Below are 24,642 nucleotides of genomic sequence, written 5' to 3' on the forward strand. Positions count from 1 at the left end.
AGTGTTTGTATTATATAGCAGATTCATGAGATGGTGCTACAAACTGAAATGTGACATTAGAAAGATCCCCATTTGCATTTGCACTCCATATACACAATAAAACTATGCTTAGTGTTGCTATAAGTTGTGGTCTGCTTTCAAGAAAGCCTTTAACATAGCCAGAAAACTTTATATTGCTTGTCACTAATATTCAGAGGATGATGTACAAAGGGAAGAAGCTCTTTACCACAGAACAATACATGGGTTTGATTTTGCAAACAACCTTCATGCACATGTATTTCTTCTTTAGCCTTATTTGTGCTACTTATCAGAGTTTGTGGACCTTTTATTTATTTTTTTTCCAGTCAGAATTTGGCAGTGTCTGTGTGTAGGTTACACATATATAAATACACATGCATAGTTTGGCATGGACGTATGCTGTAAGAAAAAAAATGACATTGTTTTTGGGTGAAATTTTAAAATAATTTTTCAAGTAGTCCTACCTCGGTAGAGAGGTGAATGAATTTACTTCTGTTTTTACATAGAAAAAGATAATATTAAAAAATATACATACATAATGAATAATATTTGCGCCATTCTGTCAGCATCTAATTCAGTGAAAACTAAGTGGCTGGAAAGCAAGATTTCCACTATGTTCTAAATTGCTTTTATTCTACATCAAGAAAAAATAAGCCTTTAATTTTATTTGTCTATCAGTGAAAAAGCAGATAGCAAAAGCTGCAGAAAGTCAATAAGCCCATGGATTGAGACATACATTTCAAATGTTAGGCATGCTGATTCTCATTCCTGCTGGGAAGCACGGTGATATCATAACCTAACTGCTGGGTTGCTGGCTATTTTCAGCTTTGACTTTTTACTAGAAATTCCCTTTGAGCCTGAAGAATTTTACAGATAAAAGTGGTGTCCATAAATACATTTTTGTGATAGTTTCTTTTTCCAAAATTGATTTTTTTTTTTAAATTTTTTTCCCCTGTGGAAAAATGGTTTATCAAAGTGCCTAAGCAGTTCTGTTAAATGAGACTTCTTAAAGGTCATGGAGTAGATAGATGTAGGGGAAGCAACAGGTGTTTGGGTGAGAGGAAAAAAAGATTTTGCTCTGGTTAATTCTTTATTACTGTACATTATGGGATAATAACATCCAGTCTGATACGCCAAAGATGTACTATAGTGGATGAGTAAGTAAAATAATTCTGTGAGAGAGGCATTTGTAGGTGTTAGGAGCCAGAATAGTGAGCACTGAATGTCTTCTCCGTATGTAATGCACTTCATGTCTGTTATGGTCTGTTAACCTACATGCTTTAAGTGCTGGTTATGAGACCAGCAAAACCATACAAGATCTTAATGTTTCTGCTACTTAATTAGCATCTTTGTATATTTATGTACATAGTCATAAGTGTATCTGCTTTTTGCATTCATGTCCTTCAAAAAAAACACCAAACAAATAAACAAAACGAAATCATAGAGACAAAATAGAAGAGGTATCAATAATTGCTGTTCAAGTGAAAGTAAAAGAAAAAAATGCTTTAAAGTCATTTTAAAGTATTTTATATATAAGTAAATACATCTTGACCTACGTGAGGAAAAGCAATCCACTTAAAATCAGAAAAACTGCTGTGCCAGAAAAACCTGGGGGTTATCAACTGAGTCACTGCTGTGAATGTTGTCCCAAGACTACCAAATTCACCTTTCATGAAGGAAATTCATGGAAAACTTGAGTACAAGTACAAAAACTACTTGTACTTGTTTATCCATTATCTGAGTTTACTTAGAATCTGATATCTAATTAATACTGCACTTCCTAAGAGTTTGTATTGTTCATCATGAGCATTCAATAAATTGTTGAAGTCTTTCCCAATTGGCAGTAATGAGCCACTAAAACTTGTATTGGATTAAGAAAAGACAGAAACCCACAAGAGCACCCTATGCAGCTTAATCAATAAAATTCTAATCACAGAACTCCATTGTCTCAGTTCAGATAACTGGCACTGCCTTGCTGGTGGTAAATCTGATTGAATTTGTTACCTTCATGTCATGCCCAACAGTTAAATGCTCTGTAGCACTTTAACTAGTAGTGAACCACAGTAGAAGTAATACTTCCAAAAAACCTGATGTAATCTTTCAGGTAACTCTAGCAGTTATCACTTCTTTTTTTCTTTTTTTTTCTAAACCAAAATGAACTGTGATTCTACTTATGCTTGGAAACTTGTTGGAAAAGCACAGACTTCTAAGCTTGAGGAAGGAAGGAAAAAAGCTTAACAGCTAAACAGGTTTTGAAGTAAGTACCTGTATAATCAATGGATATACAGATGGGTGGGTGTGTGTGTGCGCGCATGCACGTCCATCCGTGAGCTTGGCTAATATAATTTATATTGAAGAAATGAGAGAAAGTCACTCACCCTGTCCTGGGCTCACGAGATAAACTCCTGATGGAGCAGATCTTTAGAGAGATCCTTCCCCACTGGCAGTCAGCTCTTAAGTGGGTCTAGGAGAGGTGCAGCCAGGCTCCACCCCTTCCTGCAGCACAGGTGAATTGCCTTCACCTGTGCTCCCGGGGCTGACTCATTGCTCACCTCAGGTGATCAATCAAAGGTTCAGGCCGTGATTTAGCAGCCCCATACAGTACTTCTGGGTAAATTCTGCTTTCTGTTGTCACAAAACATCCCAAATGACATGACTTTATTGATATGGATGAAGAAATGAGGATTTGCACTTGTGTTTCTTGGTAAAAACACTATATCTGCCATATCTGACCACCAGAGAGAGGCACACCATCGTCATATCATACATCTGTGCTAAATAAAGATTTGAGATGTACAAATTTATGTACAAAGCATGTGTTAGCAATAGAATGCATTTTACTTGGTTTGGCAGAACTACTTGGTTGGGGTTGGTTGGGGTTATGGTTCCTGAGCAGGAAACTTATTCTTTGTCTGCATGGGCAGGGCAGCCATAGGGAGGAGTATGAGCATCATCTGAGCTCCTCAGCTGATGTGAATCTGTCCTTCATTGTCTATGACTGCAGAGCAGTATCTGTCTGCCTGGGTGGCAAGGGAGAGTGCCTGAAACATCCCACTGCCCTGTCCTGCAGACTGAAAACAGTGAAGTGGATTTGGTGGAAGCTGTTCGGTGATGTACAATAACACTGTACATTAGTTCTCATTGGAAAAATCAAGGTTAACAAAGTGAAGTAAAATCAATACTAACTCAGTTTCATGATATCTCTTGATATTTGAAATGTTCATAACATTTATTCTTAAGGTTCCACAAGTCTGACTGTGATCAACTCTAGAGTTGACTTTATTAAAAGATTTAGAGTTGTGATAAGAAGTTTCACTCAATATTGACTCAGAGAAAAGTGCTACATAGGAGAAGTATTTACCTTTTTACTTGCATGTTTAAAATACCTAAATTAGAAGTTCTTTCTGTTGCAGTTTAATAGGGTTTTAAGTTGCACTTTGTGACTATTCCGTGTCTATCACCAATACTTAATGCACTGTTAGTAATTTGGAGTAAGTATTTTCTCTTTGCTACTTCAGTTCTTCCTATTGAGTGACTGATGGTTCTACACCAATAGGTAGCTCAGCTCCACCATACCTGACTCGCACTTCCTCTACTCAAAAGATAAAGGTAAGAAAATATGGGGAAAAGAAAGCTCATGTACTTAGATAAGGATGGGGACATCACTCATCCATTACTGTCTATGACAAAACACTCTTGCATAGGCAAGGAAACTCATGAACCTCCCTATTGCCAACAGGCTAGAGCAGTGTGAGAACTCAGAGCACATAACAGACACTTCCCTCCCATGCACTCTCTTTTTACTTCTCCCCCTAAGTGGTGCAGGGGAACAGGGAATGGGGGCTGTGGTCAGCCTATAGTACTTTGTGCCACTCTTCTGTGATCTCTACACTCCCCTGTTACCCAAACCTTGCTATGTAAGTCTAATGCAACGATACATGGCAGAGCCACCATGTAAGCAATATATCTAGTTTTCTGATAAATTTTGGGTACGGTAGAGATAAAAGAGGGAGTGATGGCAGCAGTGGACATTGGAAGGACTGCAGTGATGACCCAGTCCCTGCTCCCCAGTGTCTGCCCCAGGGCCGTGTCCCCATACCACTCACCTCTGCTGCTGTGAACGGACACTGTGCCGGCTCATCTGCCTGAACCAGGCAGGTTTGGAGAAACACATGTAATGTTGTTGGATGGGTAACAAGAAGTGCTCCCGGCAACCCCACAGCACAACCCAACCTAGTCCTCATTCAGCATTCCAAGTCTTGCAGCTATGCTTAACTGGAGTCCAGGCATGAGTCCACGCTGGTCTCTGCCAGTGTCTGAATTTATACAGCGAAGGTCAGTGATGTCACTGTCATTTCTAGCTGGTATCACAACCCCTTGGATGGCAACCTCATAGTCCATTGCTGCATGTATTTGGGCAGCAGCCTGGGCCTCCATCACCCTCCATCCTTCAGTGATTTTCCTTTGTAATGGTGATTTATTTGGGAAAATAGAAATTGCTTGTTTGCTGTCTTCACAGTAATTCATCTTTTGTGAACCATATGTACTCTGAAACTTAGAGTTTTTGCCTTTTTGTGTTTGGATGCAATGCAAATTGGTGGCAATCTCTACATCAAGCTTGTTCTTATACCAAGTGCTCTTATCACAACAGGTTGTTTGCTGTCTCCTTCCCATGCAACCTACTCCATGAGACCTACTTTACCAGAGGGTTGGACTGGAGGATCTCCAAAGGTCACTTCCAACCCTTATGCTTCTGTGATTCTGTGTATGTGGTATGCAGGAAAAGAAGAGTCAGTTTTGTCCTTGTCTTGTAGATCAAGCAGTATTGGCAAGGTATTTCTTTTTGCAGTCTATAAATACTCCCTAATCTATATGTCCTGTGTGTGTTATGCTTGTGTCACCTTAACTTTCCAACGTTTGTGCACACTATATATAGTGCTTGCGATACAAGGACTAAAAATGCTAGATGTGGTAAGTGCAAAGTTATTTTTAAACATTGTGAACATAGCATTGATTTTTGAATATTGTAGAATCAAGGGTTTTCTAAGAAAGGAAAAGCATTCAACTTCTAGCATATGTGAGGCAAGAACAGGTTACTGCCGTTTCAGAGTCAGCTTTTAATTCTCTGAATGCATGCTTCTGCTACCGCTGCTTAATGCTTGTAGAGATGATTGTAATGGTAGTATCAAATTGGTAGAAGATATCTCTGACAGATCAGTGGTGCAGTGTATCTTGGGTTGCATGTCCTTGTATCTTCTTGGATCCGTTCAGTTTATTCATGGCTCTTGCCTGTACAACATAATAAAGCTGAAATAGATCTCATGCAAAAGAATGCCCCAGAACGGTATGTGGCTCAGCACAGTAAAAAATAAATGAAGAAAAAATATTAAGTAACAGAGAAGATATATTTTGTCACTGGAACTTTTAAATGTAGTTATTCTAGGAAAAAATTCTGTAGGGTTTTTGGGAATTAAGTTAATAATTATTGTAGTTTTATGTGTGGTCAAGATTTTGGGGTATATAAATTTCCTCTTTCTGTTATGACTAAATAAGAAATATCATTAAGTTAAAGATGGTGATATCTATCATTTTAGCAGGCCATGGAGGTGTTTCTCTTTGGCACGTTGTCTCTGTATCCTAGATGTGCATGTCACATGTTCAAAACACAGTTTTCCATGCTGCTTTATGGGATGCACAATCAGACACAACGAATGTAACTCCTCAAAAAACAGTGTGTGAAATTCATTTGTCAGATGGTTCATAGTGTTTGTGTGAGTTGTGACAGTGGATGCTGTGTTTGGTTGCTAGACACGCATTCCTTGTCATGTGAATAAACAGTCCGAGTACGCATGGGGGCTGTTAGAGAAAAAAGTGATGGTGACTGGCTGGTCTGAACATGTGGTTTTTGAGTCCTACCAGTGCAATCCATAGTAGCTATGGAGATTATTTATTTATTTATTTTCAGTTTATCACTTTAGAATGAGCAAGTAAAGAGCAAAAACTCTTCCTAAGTCCTTAAGTTTTACCAACCTAAAAAGTTCTTTATGTTATTGGAAAAGTAATATAGTAACTGTCTTTTCAAACTCTGGTAATTACTGCAGAAATGCCATAGCTTTTTATGTCTTTTCCATTAGCGTGGAGTTGTTGTGTGTAGCAATGTGGTCCAAACCTGGAGCTCCTTCATGCAAATATTCTGGTGTTTGGCTTGCTTTGTATAATTTTCAATTGGAGCAAAACCGTAAATATTCTTTATGCGAGAATTGTAAAATTTTTTTTCCTGTAAAAATGGGACAGATTTTTATGTTAACAGTGCTTGCATATTTACTTTTGATAAGGTTGAAATATCCTGTTTCAATCTTCTAAGCGTTTACTGCTTTCATAATAAATATCATTATAGCGCATAATCTGCCTGACCCATCAGAGGAGGGGACAAGCCAACTGGGCTGGGGACTCACAGGGCAGCAGTCTGCCTGCCTCCCTGCCAGCTTGACTGTGGCAGGCTGCCTTCCAAGCTGAGCTGCCAGCCCTCCAGCTAGGCTGCCTGGTTTTCATCAAAAGTTTTAGTGGAATAAACACATTCCCATAGAATGTTTTGATCCAGAAAATCAGCGGTTTCTGATGGAAAACTGTTCATCAGAAGAGTTTTAGTCTGCTCTATTAAGAACATAAGTCTCTGAAATTGTTAGTCTTGAATAGAAGTGTTGCCAAACAATTGAATGTAATAGCCTTTGCTGCCTGGAAGGCTCATTCACTTTGTCTCTGTAATAGCTCTTGGTTTTCCTTTAACACCCCCTGGAAAGGAGTAAAAGTTAATTAAAGTGGGTGTTTTTCTGTGTTTGAAGTCTGTTGCCATTGCTACAAGCATGGAAAGAGTTCAACAAAATGGAGTTCAGTAGTAGCTGAACTTAAAGGTGTCAAGAAAACAGCTGTATTTCCTATTCCTAACCATCCTAATTAGTTGAGAGGATGAAAAAATACTGTAATTTCTTAAAACACTGGAGAATAGTTTCATTGACAGCCCTAACATTGTAGTTGTTTTTCATACAGAGCTATCAGACTAATTAAAATTTGTTCCAATTTGGGTATAGTTCTCTTTTGTAATCCTTTGTTTGTTTGTTTGCATGTAGAATGGCCTGTGTCAAAAAGGATCACAATGATCATCTAGTTCCAACCCCCTGCTATGTACGGGATTGCCAACCCCAGACCAGGCTGCCCAGAGCCACATCCAGCCTGGCCTTGAATGCCTCCAGGGATGGGGCACCCAAAACCTCCTTGGGCAATCTGTTCCAGAGCATCACCACCCTCTGTGTGAAAAACTTCCTCTTAATATCCAACCTTTGAGTTTGCATGGATATGCTTTATGCAGACCCTTGCTTCAGCAAAGTGTTGATGGGAATCAGGAAATTTCACTTTTTAGGTACATCTGAACAAATGGATCAGATGATATAAAACTCAGTTCTGAGGACTTATCATTGCAGGGATGGTATTTTTTGCAGTATCAACCTTTCTGCCTGGTCCAAGGTCTGTTGAACCTTGAAGTTCTTTCTGTGTGAGAGCACTGGCACTGTGATTCCTTGCAGTCTTGCAGGAAGCCTTGAAAGACAATTAAATGTATGATGAAGGATGGTGGAAGATGTGTAAAATGTTTGTGCAGGCATCTGTAAGACAGTCTTTTGTCATCTCAATTCTGAGGTGGTGATGCAGCACAAACTCAATGCTTCCTAATGCTTAGCATCAAGGAACAAGCTCGGATATGGTTTTGTTTACTAATTATTTCTGTCTGTCATTAAACCAGCAATTTTCTGCCAAAATCTGTATCCTCGCTCCTTCCTCCAATTTTCTATTGTGTATTGGGATCTTTCCTAGGTAGGAAAGATCAATTTCTGACCATTTTCATTAGTAACAATAGTAAATTTATGTTAATTGGAAATTCACACTGAGGAAACGTGCATAAGGGTAACTTAAATCAAATTTTTGTCTTCTTGATAGAACTGATATACCAGAATTCAGAGACTTTTCTCAAAACAAAATACTGGGCTAAGAGAAATTCTTTTGTTGCCACCTTTCATGTTCTGAATCACATTCAGACAGCATGTCTGTGATATGCAGGTACAATATTGGCAGAGAAGACAGGGAAACATATTTACCTGTGTGATCTGTGTATTATACTGCTGTAGAAGTTTACCTTGAAGTATTATGAAATTTTGGTTGGGACACCAGCCACTTAAAATCTTATTCTTAACTGTTTGACAAATTTTGGCTGTAGAAACTGACTTAACAGATCTCATCCCATGGCAGTGCACTGTATTAAACGTTGAATCCTCATTCCTTTACTTATTTGTTTCCCCTCACAAATAGATGGGGTTAGATTAGATATCAGAAAACTATAGAGAACTTAATTTTGGCATATTAAAAACAAAACAAATAACCGAACTCATCAGCTTTCAGTAACTACAGTGCGCTTAGATGCACAGTGTATCAGAGACTGAGAATAGTTCAATCGTACAGTATTTCACAGTCAGATATTCTGCTGCCTTTCTTCGATGTATCCTCTGATAAATCAGAACCTGAGAGATTTGGTTTGGGAAGAAGGGGGTCAATATCAGACACCCACAAACTCACTGGTAATAAAGCATAGTATGCAGTACTTTGTGTGAGTCAGGCAAACTAGGAGAAGCAAGGAGGTTGAAGGTTGATGTATGTTTACTGTAAACATTTCCACCAGTTATCTATATGCAGAAGGACTCTGGTCAACTATTGAAGGGCTGGTACTAGAACAGCAGTGTATGCCTAATTTATGAGATTAAACTTTTTTCCTTCCTGGTGTCACAGATTTACAATGGAACGTTTCAGCACACCGTTCTTCTTTGTCTACATCCTGAACTAAAGTTTTGGATCTCTGACAGAAAACAATTATTGCCTAAGTTGCGCAAACAGTAAGATTTTATGCTCTATCCAAGGGGCTCTGAAGGAAGATCTGCTAATATTAAGATAACATTTATCAGTAAAATAACTAGAGACACCAGCAGTACTAAAACACTCTTATTCTTGCCCAGAATGTCAGCTTCCAAAGAAAAGATCTCATTATATAACGGAAACTCATCATAAGTATACATTTCTACATAATTAAAGCCTCTTTTATAACATGACATAATAGAATAGGTACTTCATGATTTCTTCTTGTACTGCTGGAGCAGCTTAGTTTTATCAGTCTTCAACAGTTTAATAAGTTAACTTTTCCACATCTGTTCCTGTCTCTTATTGGGTTTCACTTGATCCAAAATGAGAAAAATAACAAAAATAAGCAATGTATGTGTGTGTATTTTTTCTTTAAGACACGGTGCTTACAGAAACAATGTTAGGAAACTTACTGTATTTCTTGCATATGGCTTTCTTTCATTTGGAGGGACAATTGAATATGAGTAGTGAGCAGCATTTTGGTCCTCAGTTCAAACACGGAGGCAGAAGGAGATGGAAATGGTACATTCTTCCTGCGGTAAGACAGATGCCTGCTTTCAGAAGGAGAAACTTTCACAAGGAACATATGCTGACATTTCAATTATTACACAGTTGTGCTCTCTTAATGTACCAAACAGCAGATATTATTTATAAACCTTCTAATGGAAATTACTGTAGCCACTTTATTATTTCAATGAGCTCTTAAAATGCTGTTGATGAGTAGTGTGATACTTCTACATAATGATACCACTGAAAATGACTACTTTTGTGTATATTTTGAGGATGCTTTTACTTGACATTGTTACAATCTTTTAGCATCTTTTCCAAAAGTTTAGAGTAGGAAAAGTAGTGAATGGGAAAGTTTTAAGCCTTATTGGTAATCTTTAACAACTAATGGGTGTAACTATTAACTCAAACGCACTTTGCTCAGCTGCCATTCAATTGAAATAAAATTCATAATTAGAATAATTAAAATTCCTATGATATGAAGTGTTCCACTGAAAGGTTTCTAACTGAAAGGAATATTGAATGAATCAAAAAAGCTGAGGCTTCTTGAAGAGTGTCTCTGCTTGGGGTATTTATATTAGAGTCTATAATTAACGTTCTGCATCTAGGGGAGAAAAGGGATAAGAGTTTAGTGACGCGGGTTTGGGAAAGATATTCTTTAAGTGCTATTCATATGCAGATTTCAGACAATTTGATAAATGCCAATCAATTTATTTTTCATTAGTGATTGCAGAGCTCTGACATCATTGAGGTTATGTGAGCAGGTTTATCTGTGTTAAGAGGAGTTATAAAAATATATTAGCAGTGTGAATCTGTTAGAAGTGTTTTGAAAGGAAGAGGCCAGGAAAGCATACTTCTGTGTCACTGCTTATTCCCCTCTTTCCCCAAGCCCCTTTCCTCCCTGTTGGTTGGCAGAAGCAGAGTTCTTGTCCAGCACTGTAACAAGACCTTTGGCCATCTTGCGAAGGCATCATATTAAATAACAGACAAATTCCTTTGTAACGCCCTGTTAGCATGTAGGCAGTGAAGACCATCTAGGATCTGACACAGCAGTGACTTCACCATTCCTGAGTCAGCGTGAGACAAAGAATAACTGTCCCCTTATACTTAAAATTGTAAAGATTTACAGTCTAGGTTAGGAAAACCTTGAAAGAAAAAATGATCTAATTTTGGGTATGTTTTCAGGAGAGAATAATGTGGGTACTTACTGGTTTCATACTTTGCTTATTATTCATTACTAATAAAATAAAAGAGAAAGTAAACATGTTATAATATATCCTTTAAGCTATAATAACCTGTTTTGACACAGGTACATATATAGATCTCACTGTTTCTATTCCTATACTTACTGCTTGCTTGCTCCTTTCAGCATTTCGTAGTTGGAAGTCTTAGACTGTTTCTTTCCTTGTTTTTTATTATACTTAATTTTTTGTTGATGCAATATGTAATTCCACTATAGAACGTGCTGGCATATTATTTGTTTATTAAATGGCTGGCCTGCATTTATGGAAGTGCAGTATAATGCACTAATTCATTGTAGGATATCATAGCCACAGCAGTCATGTAGTCACATCTCAGTGCACTGAAACACAGAAGAGGGGAAGGGTGTGCAAAAACAAACACAAAAAAAACAACCTAGAATGCTGTTTTAATAGTAGACAGTGGAAAAATCCTGGAATTTGCTTTTTAACAAATGTCTTGGTATTCCAGTAATATGCTACAGTACATGGTGCTTGAGAAAGCTCAACAAAGACACACTGGCATCAAATCAAGCACTCTCAGTTTTTTGGACTGTAACAGAGGATTAGTAAAATTAGGAAACTCGTAAAGGTTGCTATTCCTGCTTTGTAGACCATTCACTGTAAGACTATTCGGAGCATGGAAAAAGTCAAGGTGAGAGATGTTAAAAAATAAGGCTGGCTTATATTTTATTCTCAGATTGTCGCGCTAAGAAGTTTCTCTAGAAATATGAACTTCAATCAAATCTTTAGAGATAATCCCTGAGGCTACAGTTTTGCACCAACCTGAGTTACTTGATATTGTAAATTTGGAATTGGTCCCATATAAAGGATTATCCGGTAATATCCTCTTCTGTTAAGATGCAGCATAATGGGAATGCATGCAGAAGAATACCAGTTTTCAAAGTAGCCCTTAACCCTTCATCAAAGTTTTTAAACTTTCCTTACAATTTCCATGTTCCTGAGTATCTGAACCACTCAAAGCATTCTTAAGCTTGTTTTTCCAAGCATGGTCACACACATCCTGATAAGCTTTCATTAGGAAATTTTAGAAATGAAATTAATTTTTTGAAAAAAATTCAGGTGCAAAGTATTTTTGTTATTATTTTGTGAAGCGATCTAGCTCTCAAATAAACACAGTCTTCAATGGAAGTTGTCCAAGTCAGAGATTAATGAAAACTGCATGAGAAAATAGTGGAATACTGGCTTGCTATTTATACTATGGCTACTGTGAAAATGGCAACTGGAAGTTGGCTCCATGCAACTAAAATTAAAGTAGAATTGAGAGTTGTACAGATACAAAGAGGTAGGGAGAGAAAGATGCCAAAGATACAAATGCCTCTTCGCTTTAATATTGTTGTGCAAATGTAAAATTTGGTTTAGCTATATTTGAGTAAAACTCCTTGCAAAGTTGTACAGAAATGAATGTAAAATATACTCAGTGAACAGTTGTTGAAATATTTTGGTTCTTTAGCATCTTCAGTTGGTTGAGGGATAGGGCCTGTGTTTTAGACTAATTGTTGTGCGCTCTGATTGTTGTCCAATCTGACTTAAAATTTCCAGCGTGAAAGTATGACTTCGTAATAAATAAACTGCTGCTGTCCATTCAATATAGAAAAAAACCCTTATTTTCTGTCCAAATCCCTCTCAAATGTTGCTTTGATAAAATATATAACAAAGCCCAATTATATTAAGCATTAGTCTGAAAAAATCTCTAAATTACTTAGCTAATGAGTAGATACTTTAATACTATTTACTATGCATGTTTCCTATTGTGTATATGCAAATAAAAGTTGCATATCAAAGTAACAGTGAGCTTGGCACAGCTCTACAGGAAGCAGTGAGATGTTTATTTCCAGTTTTTGGTTGAGATTAAGAACTTGTAGACAAAAGATACCGGTTGATTTATTCTCATGTATAGTGTTTCTTGTAAAGCTAGACTTTGGTTAGCAAATCCAGAGGACAACACAGCTATGTGCTAGATACTATCTATTATGGAGAGAAATGTGGAAATGAAACATTCTTAAGTCTGAGCTGAAATATTTTGTGCTGCAAATTCCACACTGCATGTAAACCAAATGTCTTGCTAAACTTTAGTTTACAGCTTATCTAAGGAACAGCATCCTTCACACAGTGAGGCACACCTTGATCAAATTTTCTCTCACGGGTGATCCCCTTGCATCATTTTGTAGCCTGTGGACTTGTTCTATTTACACTCCACAACTTTTCCTTCTTCTCAATTGCATTTCTTATTTGGTAACTGCTACATTGCGCTGGCATCACCAGACTTTATCAAATCAAGGTGTTTAATTATATAATAAAGAAAAGTTACCACCTAAAGTTCCTCCTCCATCACCAACAAACTGGCTCTAAACAAAAGCTTGGTTTGACTTGACAGAAGAAAAGGAAAGATTGCAAGGAATAAATAACTGAGATTGCCTGTTTGGTGGAACTTGGTTAATTAACTTAATTGAAATTACACATGTGGCTAATGAGACAAAAACAGGCAAACAAATTACTTCTGCTAAATGTCATTTGAAAACAATTAAGAAAATATAAACTTTTAGTTCAGTGACTGCAGTTGACCTCTAGTTAGCTGTGATGTTCCTCAGCATGTGGGACTTCTTGATATGTAAATGAAATCAGGAAGTGCAGGTTTGCAGCAATGTCACACGGTCATTTATAAATCCTTCGTAAGCTCTTATGGGTAAAGAATGAAAAAGTTTTGAGTTCTGCATATCAGCCTGTTGAATAAAAGGAAGGATTCTGCAGTACAGCAACAGGATCCCAAGGATATATTTAGCATGGGAATAGAAAGAGCAGGAGTGAGGAAAAAAAAAAAAACAGAGAAAAAAGACAAATATGTACATTATTTTGCAAAGACTCCTTTGATCTCTACAGCAAAAAACATCATATGAATGCATGCATATATGAATTTGCTGAGGAAAATAAGTCTATATTGAAATCAATGGAATCCAAAAACATCAGTTTAAAAAAGCTATGGCAGAACAGGTGCTCTGTTTTTGGGGTTTGCTGTCAAATTTCTATGCTACTAAATTATGCATATTTAGTTCTGAAAGTTTTGGATCATCACACTGAAGTTTGAATCATTAGGCAAATTCTACAGACAAGATCGATATGAGAAAGGTCTATAGGATTCAGCTTTCATTTTGTAGTAGAGGGCAAATACAAGCACTGCTAGAAATAGAGTTAGCAAATCATTACCTATCTTTCCATTCTCATTCAAATGTATCTTCTATATAGAACATGAGTTCTTTAGGTAGGCAAACTTTACCTGCAGAGAAACTGATTTCCTCAAAACCTTTAAATGAAGTTTTTTAGGAGATTCAAAAAGCACCATGTTACTGAACACTGCTGCAGTGTGATTACAGGTAGTTTTTTCATGTTCGTGCTTTCACTTCTGGTTTCACAATCTCATATCACTGCTCTCTGGTAGGTGAAGTGCTCCTGTCTCTTGTATCTCAAGGAAAACAAAGTTTGACACTGGAGCAAGATCAAAATATGTTGAAATTAATGGTTATGTTAAGAACTACCAAGGAAAAGGACATGGTCTTTAATGATGTTCTTCAAGCACAAAAAGGCAAGTGGAAGGTTGTACAGATGTGACAGTTTCCCATTCATTTCCTTGTACAAACCAAGAAGGTGGAAGTCTGTTTTGTGGCCGGTTTTATTTATTTCTTCATATGAGAAATTTCTACAGCTCTGTGATGGATTAGCATTCTTTTGAAAGCTTAGATGTCCAATGAGAGATGCCTACATGCAGCCGCCTGTAGACGAAGTGGTCATATTTTTAATTTGTTACTGCTCTGCTGTATAGCAGCTTTAGTACATCCAGCTGAGGGCATCATTTGCTCAATCTGTATTTGCAATTCAGCTATTTCTTCTGATAGGGCTATTTTTCTTTATTAGGAAATAGACCATAATCCTTTAACACAAACAGATTTTATTTTTCACACAGTGTGTCTCAAAGAAATTAATGGTACTGTTCCTGAAAAAGTTACTGAGATGCACTTTGCTGTAAGGCCCACCTGTGGATGCTTGCTCTTTGTTTTCATGGCAAGACTCCCTTTGTTTTAAAAAGGGATAGGTTCTGACAATTGAAATCCTCTCTTATGTGAAGAATCTCAGGGAAATCTTCTGCTACCTGGAAAAGAACCCAGAGCCTTGTTACTGCTTGAAAGGAAAGCTCAGCTCTTAATCTTCTCTTGCAGTCAAAGACATTGTCATAACAGAAAACTAACTTTCTCCTTTCTGATTAGAACCTGATATTTCAGCACTGGAGAACAACTCATTTCTTGGACTAATTTGCCAACCAGTTAAATGACTTACAGGAACACAAAACAATATTTTATTCAAGAGAATTGATCCCTCACTGCATAAAGCTTGCTCTGTGACTTACATCAGTAGAACTGTTTTCAAGAATTTGTTGAATTTCTGAAAATGGTTTACAAATATGTCTGTCAGGGAGGTGGCATTTTCACAGCTCTCATAACCTTGAAGCTGATGTCGCTTGCAGCAGGCTGGTCAAGCATTTGGAAAGTCAGTGTGTGCCTCTTCATTTTCCACCCAGTCCTGATACCCTTTCCGGGGGAGGAGGACATGCTGAAATCATTTCTGGCTTTTCATTTTTCCCCAAATAGTGCCAGTGAAATGGTTCACTCAAGTGTTACTCTGCATACCAATTAGAGTTTTGTGGAATCACCCGTTAGATAAACAAGCTTTTCAAAGCTAATAGGTCATAAATATTTAGTAAATAAATTCATTACTTTTCACAGGGTTGAATTTGTCTGCTTTCTGAGGCCTACCACAGGAGCTTTTTCAAACAGACAAACCATAGAAGGGCAGATAATCATTCTGTCATGCCAGAGAAGATTTGGGCTTGAGTGTGGCATTGAAGTGAAGTGCAGAACTGCAGGTAGTGGTTGGAAAATGATTGCTGTCGTGATGTCAGAACTGCGGTGCTTCCTGCGTTGCCTAGCATGAGGCCTGAGTGGGAAGGCAGCTCAGCCATGGGAAGATCATGAACTGAGCACCAAAACAACGGGCAGACACTTCTCCCCCCGAAGAACACAGAAGCAAAAAGCTGAGTGAGTGAGTGAATGTTAACAAAACAAAGCCCTTAAAAATAATTGCATTTTTCATATTGTGAGTCATTTCAATTTCATGTCTCTAAACACCACTTCTCAAGTGATTAATGTTTTCTCCATTGATTGCAACTGTGCTTGAGTGAAGGTCTTTCTTCATAGTTTTAAACAAAGAAATATTTTAAGGGTTACAGGATTAATGGCCTGATGCAGAGGAGCCTTTCCATTGCTATAGAGGGAAGCAAGCAGATTGTAAAAGCACGCTCTCTCTTGAGGTGATGCAAAATCCAAAATTAGAACCTACCTGTGGACATAAGTCTTAGCTCCTAGATTTTTCACATCTAAACCCTTTTGTATTTGTGATTTTTTTTTTTTTTTGGCTCACCACTCTATTGAGTAAACAGAGTATAAGTAAATAATAAGGATGTCAACTTCAAAAATAAGCAAAGCTTGAATGTCTCTTCTCATTAACACTGGGAGTTAGTAGTGGAATTTGATCCATGTTATCTAAACATAATGAAACTGTGGTTTATCTTGGTGTACCTGTATAAAGATGTAATGGAATTAAAGGGAGTCTGGAGTAATTAACAGCCCAGTGCTAGCATCTGTTCTTGTTTTTCCTTCTGTAATTTTTGTGTCTCCTTGCTACTCAGAAGTGTGGTAGGACTGGGCTACATCGATGAAATGCAGCTTAAGAGAGAGTGTGTACATCCTTGCTCAGGCATTTTGATCAGCCATAAGACAGGTCATTCTGTACTTTAATTTCTCTACTTTGTCTACTCACATAAAATTTCTGAGATAAATAACAGTTGATCACAGGTGTGTTATATAAAATCTTAAGTATTAAAATGTATGATGGCAGTGTTACTTTTCTATGAGAATGGGTGATTTTACAAGTTTGAAAACTGCATTTGTGCGTTTTTAATACATAAATTTATATGTCTACATTTGCTCATTGTGAAACTTCAAGTAAGTTCTTGGTTCTGATGTGAACGTAAGTGAAACTTGCACATCTTCTTAACTTTATTCTCAGTTTCAAATAATTTTCATAGTGTTTTCAAGAAGATGAGTGGGAGTGAGAATGACATTACTAACAATTTGGAATCCTGTTGGCTGAACATGAAAGGTGGAATAGGTAGCTATCGTGTAAGCATTCTTTTGAGGCACTGAGGGGAGTGGATTGCCAAGCGAGATTATACATATAATCCAGTTTCTTTTATACAGTCATTAAGGGCTATACTCACTCTTTACAATTCAAAGTGAAGTATATTCTGAAATACTCTTGATCAGTTGGATGCTAGTTAATTCACATTTTAAGGATAATTGAACATGTTATTTGTATACAAGGCTCAGATACTCAACTTCAACATATTTCCACATGCATATTTGTTGATATACACGTTTTGAATGTTCTTTGTGCATATTACTGAAGAGCATACAGGATGTCAGCTGCTGAAGTCTTCTGCTTACATAAAAAAAAAACCAAAACACTAAGTCACTGAGTCTGAAAAACATGGGATAAAAATAATCAAGGATAACAAGTTTGCTTTGTTTAAACTGTGAATATTTTAAGTACCTGAAAATTCAGATTGACATTTGCTTTTTGACTTTATGCAATAATTGTTATCTAGGCTTTAGTACTCATGAGCCTATTAGATCTCTGACAGTGTCTTGAATTCAACACATAAATTCAAACAGTGAAAGCTATTGTTTTATTGCAATTAGCAACTGCGCTCAGCGGAGATGGCAACACGCTGAAAAATTAATTGAGAATTTAACCTTCAAATGAAAAATGTATAGGCCTTATTCTTTATATAATCAGCTTATAGTCATACATGACCTCAGAGATAATTTGAGCTTTTTTTTTTTTATTCTGTTCAATAAAAAAAGCTTTTTTTTCTTTTTTCTTTTTTTTTTTTTTGCATAGCCCACTAGTACATAACGTTCATTCAGTATCTATTATCTTGTTTGAATAGCAGGGTTTTTAAGGATTCTTGTTTCTGTTTGCTAAGTGGAAATGTAACAAGATTAACAGCAAAGTCTGTTCTTTGCAGCTTTCAGAACAAAAGCTAATCAGAGCTCCCATAAAACTTTAAAATTTTTATATTCTTTAATTTTGCATATTGTTAGCTGCAAGCTGATCCCTAATGTTTGTTTTATGTTCATCTGTCAGAAGCAATGCCAAAATATATTTTGTCTGACTTACGTTGGCACAATTAATCCTTAGCTGGAACAGTCTCTGACGTTTTCTGTTTGATTAAAGGATCTGATCTGGTCGTGCATGTACCAGTCATTTCCCACCAAAAAGACATTAGCTGTTATCTATGTAATTTAATAAATCTATTCAAGTAAAATTCACTGACACAATTTTTTGTATTTATGCTGTATGTGGAAGAGAAGAGTGAATAATAGAATATTTAAATGTGAAAATATCATTATAGTGTATTGGCATTTTCTTTTACATTTTTGTTCATTTTTCTTGACTTGAATAACAGCAAAAACAACAAACCAACCACCCACCAAAACAAATTATATTTATTTTAAAACTGTTCTATTTTCTTTAATATTAATAGATGAGTAACATTTTAATCTACGGAATTAAATTACTAAATGACATACATTGATCTATCTTGGCCACTGCATTAAGCTATTATGAATGTCCTCCTACAGCTTTAAAAAGCCTTCTAGAAACTGACTTTTCTCATGGATATTTTTTTAGTGTATATCCATTTGTGTATAGAGATAGGGCTGTCTTTAAAGTAGCAAACCACAGCTTTTGAAGAACTTCCCCCACATTTTTAATCTGTTAATACTTGGCTTTTTTTTCTCACAGGTGTGAAATTTGCATTCTTCATTAGGGTCTGCTTTTGATCTGAAATGTTGAAGTGCTTATGAAGAGCAAGAAAAATTACACGAGACAATTATTAGTGTTCTCATATTTTCTTTTCAGTAACAGGTAGCCTTTTGCAAAACCCTTATCTCTTAAGTTTTCTGTCAAGGCTGGCTCAAAATCAGCATTTCCATCCATATCTATTGAAGTCCTATGTGTATACTGAAGCTGCCCATGGAGCACTGAGGGGAACGCAGTGATGAGCACAGCTTCCATCCCCAGTGAGACAGCAGAGTTCTCCTAAGGAATCAAAAAACAAAGCAGATGAATAAAATGTGATCCTTAAGGGAAATGCCCACTTCTCATGGGTGAAATCCTCTTTTGTCTGCTGGAGTTGTATAATTATATCAATAAAATATGGTAATAAAAAGGATTCTGTCAGTACAAGAATTGCTTTTTCAAAAAAGTTCTTGAGAAGATTGACAAACAGTGATTAAAAATTCAATTGTCCTTGAATTGGAGGAAAGAGATCTGGATGTTCACTTCCTGGTTCAGAAAAACATCTTTTCCAATAGCCTGGGTTTTCACTGGAAGAACACCGAGGCATGCTGCTGTTCCTTTCTGTATGTGTCCTTTGCATAAGTTGACACTTCTATTCTTCTGAGCGTTAGTTCCCTTCCATGGAGCACTGCTGTGCACCCTTTTCTCCTTTCGTATCCTAGTGGATCCATGTTCCTGTGTGCCTGTAAGCTTTGCATGTTGTACAAGCAGAAGTAGCAGCATTTATACATGATGCCTATATGTATTTGCAGGTGTTCTGCCCAATTTGTTTCAGAGTTATGAACAAGAAAGTGATATGTTCTTACAGTGCATACAAGCCTTACAGTGAATATATCTCATATATTTTTCTAAATCTCCAACGCTAAAATGACTTTTACAATTAATTTCAAATTACTCAGTTCTCTACTCAGGCAGCCACAGGCCTAGGGCTAAATATTCAAAATGTCAGGGTGTTGGGAGAATCTCACTCCTAATTTGAAATAATGCTATTAGCCACAGTGAGGTTGCACAGAATTTATCCCATCCCATGGATATTTCTTATTTTTGTACTTTACTCTTCATATATGCAGAAAAGACAGGCGATATTGGCTTGCATTGATTTCATTTGCCTTTTTTTTTTTTTTCATATGAAAGAGAGCTGTCTTTTCCTCTCCTGCAAGAGTGATTGTTAACTATAGGGAAATTGTCTCAAACAGTAGGTCAATTAATTACTGCATTTTTAAGCTCCCCCTTGTAAAACAGCAATTAACTTAACTATGTTTTGGCGGATTTCTTCCTCTGGACTTATCCATTTGAAATCACAGTAACTCTGGGCAGATAACACTGCTTTATTACATGTGACAGCTTTTCAGAAGATCATATTTTCCTTTTTAATGAATTCTGGGACTGAGTTTGTTTTTAATTATCTGTGGCACCTTTTTATTACTGACAGAATGAGAAGGTAGTAAACGTGGAGATAGCGATGTGAATGGGGACTACTGACCTCCTACCAATGGATATTAAATGGAATGGATCTCAAAGTCCAACTTTTACATAATGAGATAAAAATTGTAAATATTTGCAATTCAGCAAGTGTGATTCTAAGGCCCTTTGCATTCTCTTATTCCCTTTTCCTTTAAAGTTTCATTTTTTGTTTTTATTTGAAATAGTAAGAGTTGTGAGTTATTCATGCAGTCTCTGTGTACAATGCATACTTGTTGAACAGGGCAGAACTTACAGCAGTGTGGGCAGGAAGATTAAAGAAAAAGAAGTCATTGTTAATCTTTCAAAGTTCAGTGTTTTTTGTCCTTAAATGACATTACTTCGAACAACATTTGTTAGTCTGGTACACGCAGAGCTAGACAATTTTAGCTGGTTGTCATTTACTTCACAGGTATTTCATGGTAGGAGGATAATAATCTTTCAAATGATGTCGTTGAATGGACAGGGAGATTCCAGCCACTCAGGCTCAAAATAGATTAAAATAGGTTGCATGAGATTTTTCCATTCTGATAGCCTAAGTAGCACATCACATCCAAAGTATTTACTCAAGTGCTTGAAAGATTTGTCCAGAATAGAAGAATAATGAGACAATTTGAGTGGTGTGGGATATTTGGAGTATTTACTTTTGTAAATAACCATTTGTCTCATTAGCATCTCACATGGTCTATCAAAGTGTGGTTCAGTCTACCAACTGAATAAATATGACATTATCCTTTTTTGTTGCTGAATATAGGACACCAAATGTTTGCTTATGTGGTCTAGTATGATCAGTGGTGTAGCTCTTTTGACTACAGTGGAATTATACCAGCCTGGCCCTGTGACCCTAATCAAACCGAATAAGATGAAAGGTTTGGGAGAAAAGAGCTCAATCTCTACATAATAAGATCTTTATAAAGTATTATGGGATTAGGCCTCTAAGGAAAGGAGAAAATACACATAGTGCCATTTTAATCAGGCACATCATAACAAAGGAGGCATACAGCATGATATTAGAGAAATGTTTTCTAGAGATCAGTGATAAGACTAAGAGAAATTAAATATGTCACATAAATGTAAAATACAATGTGATTTGCCATATAAGAGAATTTGGTACCTTGACTTCACATAACAATTATATTTTTCTGCATTCCCAGTGATTCGTACATTTTTAGCTCTAAGGAAATCTGTGTTTTTGAAGGCTGTGGTAAACACAAGTACAGTTTGGCTTTAAATTTATTAGAAGTCTGTGTCTACTAATTGAATGATTTCTGTATTCCCTCAGTTGCTTAATACAGTGGCTGCTTTGTTTCCACCGGAGATTAGTGATGTCGTGCTGTATGTCCATCATGGTGAGATTAGCAGTGAATACCCTGCTTGACACTTCAGGGACTCTTACTGATGACTTTTACACATCAGAGGGCAGAGGTATTTTTCTGAATATGGAGCGGTAGGGGAATAACCCAAGGGCAGTGGATTATTTATTCTTCAAATTTGTATGCTTCCATTTTTCCCCTTGGTATTAAGTATTTATTGTTAGAGGTCCCCTCAGTAGTGTCTGTTTTCTGTTTCTTGGATGTACAGAGCTGACACACTAGATTTTTTCCCTTGTTTTTTTTCATAGCTATGTTAAGAAATAACATCAGGAACGAGTGACATTTCATTTTGATAAGCCTCACAAATAATTAAATCAAGAATTCAGTTTTAGTGCCAGTCAGTCTTTTCTTGATGTCATTGTTCTTTTGTGATGTTGGCCTTTTATTCTTTTTTTTTCACTTGTATATACCAAAATAACGATGAATGATTTCCTGATAGAGGATCATGACAGGAGAATGCAGAACAAGCAGTGTTTATGCTGCTGTTCCGTCAAAGGCTGGTGGTGATGTGGCAGGTTGAGTTGTTAGAAGAAACAATTATTTTTTCTGTTAGAGAATTTGTAAAGAGAGAAGACGTACGGATCTCCTACTGCCTCTGCAGGACTTTGAATAAGACAAGGGGAGGGCATGGCAGCCAACGCTTCATTTATGCTACTGGTTATCATAGATAAATGTTTCCTAGATAGCTTTTAGTAAGACTGTCCCAGAACATAGGAAACAATGTATTTCTGGTCCCTCCACTCCTTGAAGATTTTTATTATACTGTGCAAGGGTAGCAGAAGGCAAAAAGTCAATTTACAATGCATATTTAACTGTCATTCAGTGCTCTGTGTACAATGTGGCTTGATGGGGGGTTTTGTTGTCCTTCAGCTTCTGTGCAGTAACTCCCTTGGCTTGTTATCTGCTTGCTGAGAGTGAAGCTTGGGAATTAAAATAAATTAGGCTCAGACCAAACTTTTGGGAATTTAGGATATGGAAAAGAAGGTGGCAATGCGTACTGATATGCTGCAGGGAGAGAGGGAGGGAGGAAAGGAAGGGAATAAGCACAGATAAAGGAAAGCTAATGCAGTAAGAAGATAGTTTTTACTCCTGGGCAATGGGAATTGCTTTTACTTTAGAACATAGAAAGAAGGAACAGTATTTCCAATAGCAGAAATACTGACAGGTCTCCTCTGTACTATATGCACCATTTTGTGTCATTTATTATTATAATCAGCACCTGCCTGCAGGGTTTATTATTAACCTTGCTAGCAAACACTGTTTTGCAAAGGAATCTCCTGTTTCTCTCACATATCAGAAAGGGCTCTAGGGGGAGTAAAGCAGCCACTGAAGGTATTTTATCATCATTTTGTTCATTTTCAGGCAGACACATACATAAGCTCTCATGGAGTTCCTGTATCTTGTGCCTTACTATTCTGTTTCCTAAAGGAAACTGAAGATTTTTATCTTTCTTGTAAGTATTTAGCTGACAAGACTCAATAGTCAGCACAAGTGATGTACCCCCAGAATGCTCTGCCTTTCAAGTCATGGTGATGTGCACAGCTACAGCCCACTTTGGGTAGTCTTTAACAAATCAGGATTTGGTCTGAATCCCAAATGATAGCACTAGGTTAAGGCAAAAACACGAAAATGAGATCAGCAGAAGAGAAACTACAAACAAGCACACAAGTTTATCCTAATTGCGACCAGGGAGTGAATTAGCAGAAGATGTGGGGATTATATCTGGGTATCTGTCCTACTCTGATTGTGATGATGTTGGGTTTTAGACTGTGTGGCAGGCAGATGTGGAGGCCACCCGGCAGGAATTGGGTGCTCTCACTTGGATGGGCTGTGCCCCTTTCCTGAGGTCAACACAGACCACATCCTTCACTGTTGATGCAAATGAGTGTACAGAGGCCAGGTGAGTTTCAGAATGCTCCAGAGGTCATGGCTAGAAGAGGCTGCTGCACCTCCTGGGGGCTTCAGGAGCTCGTCAAGGTTGGAAAAGGTGCCTGTGGCACCAGGAGGCCTCAGAGCTGAAAGTACAGATGGACATGTACAGGGACTTGCTGGAGGTGTCAGGAGCTGGAACGAACTTCGGTTATAACAGCTGATTGCCTCTGGCACAGCCCTGACCTCCATCAGTATTTACTGTCTTTAGATATTCTTGCCTTTCTTTAAGATCCTGATTGCTGTTTACAACGATTGTCACCATGTGCATCTTCTGATGACTTGAAGAAGATGGTTTCCACTCATATGGCCATCAAAGATCAGCAGATCAGTTAGGAGTCAGTCAGTCTTACTGACAGCAAATAGGATGGTTTTGTAAGTGTCATTTTAAAGGGACTGATGTATCGATAGAGGTATGGGACATGAGGTGAAGTAGAAAGGTTGCACCATGTCTGGGTTCTGGGCACAGGGCAATGACTGAATGGCTGGGATAATTTAAGAGCCAGGCAGTAAGAGGATAAGGCTTGGATCACTGAAAATACCTGTCCAAATGCTTTATCATTAGACAAACTCCCATTGTTCTTGTTTGGCAGTTCTGAGAAATTGGAAAAAGGATTTTGTTCAGCATTGAATCAAGCAGATTAAATGAAAATCTTTCTTTTCTCTTTGTTGCAATATAACCAGTAAAACAAAAAAAAACAAAAAAAATATTTAAATATGTACTTGAATTTCATTTTGAATTAAATGCTAGTTCCAAGGCATTGCAAAGGTTTGGTTTTTTAATTTTAATTTAATTTTTTTGAGAACATTGAATTGAGATGAAGTCTTATGTTTTTGACCAAGTAATTATTGAAAAAAATTATCGACTCTGTCAATCATAATAATCCTAGTATTTTGAGACTATTTGTTCACATTAGTAAGCTTTTATCTTTATAAAATATGTTAAAATACTGCATAGTAATTTTAAATAATGTAGATATTGGTTTCTCTCTGGTAACTTCAGTAAGAGCTAAGGAAATAGTATGGCAAGGTTGCAGTTGAGGATAGAGAGAAAAGAGATGTAATGTGGGATCTTTGCAAAGAGAAAAGTTTATAGAGGATGTTGGCTTTTGAATCTCGTTCCTAGTTTAAGCATAAGTGTTGAAAGGCAGCCATGTGTTCAG

General features: G+C 37.1%; 2 long non-coding RNA genes across 2 annotated transcripts in view; one reads left to right on the forward strand and one right to left on the reverse strand.

Annotated features, from left to right (window-relative positions):
• LOC146543494 (uncharacterized) overlaps positions 1–24,642 on the forward strand; it is a 77,010-nt gene that overhangs the window by 41,930 nt on the left and 10,438 nt on the right. The window contains exons 2-3 of the long non-coding RNA XR_014886080.1: positions 3,575–3,627; positions 4,670–4,851. This is a non-coding gene — a long non-coding RNA (uncharacterized LOC146543494). The remainder of the gene's footprint in view (positions 1–3,574; positions 3,628–4,669; positions 4,852–24,642) is intronic.
• LOC146543495 (uncharacterized) lies at positions 9,389–14,092 on the reverse strand. The gene is made up of 3 exons (XR_014886083.1): positions 14,017–14,092; positions 10,833–11,065; positions 9,389–9,509 (listed from the first exon to the last, which is right to left on the reverse strand). It is a non-coding gene; the product is annotated as an uncharacterized LOC146543495 (long non-coding RNA).

The sequence above is a fragment of the Meleagris gallopavo genome, chromosome 13 (genome assembly GCF_905368555.1).
Source record: "Meleagris gallopavo chromosome 13, MGAL_WU_HG_1.1, whole genome shotgun sequence".
Taxonomy (NCBI): Eukaryota; Metazoa; Chordata; class Aves; order Galliformes; family Phasianidae; genus Meleagris; species Meleagris gallopavo.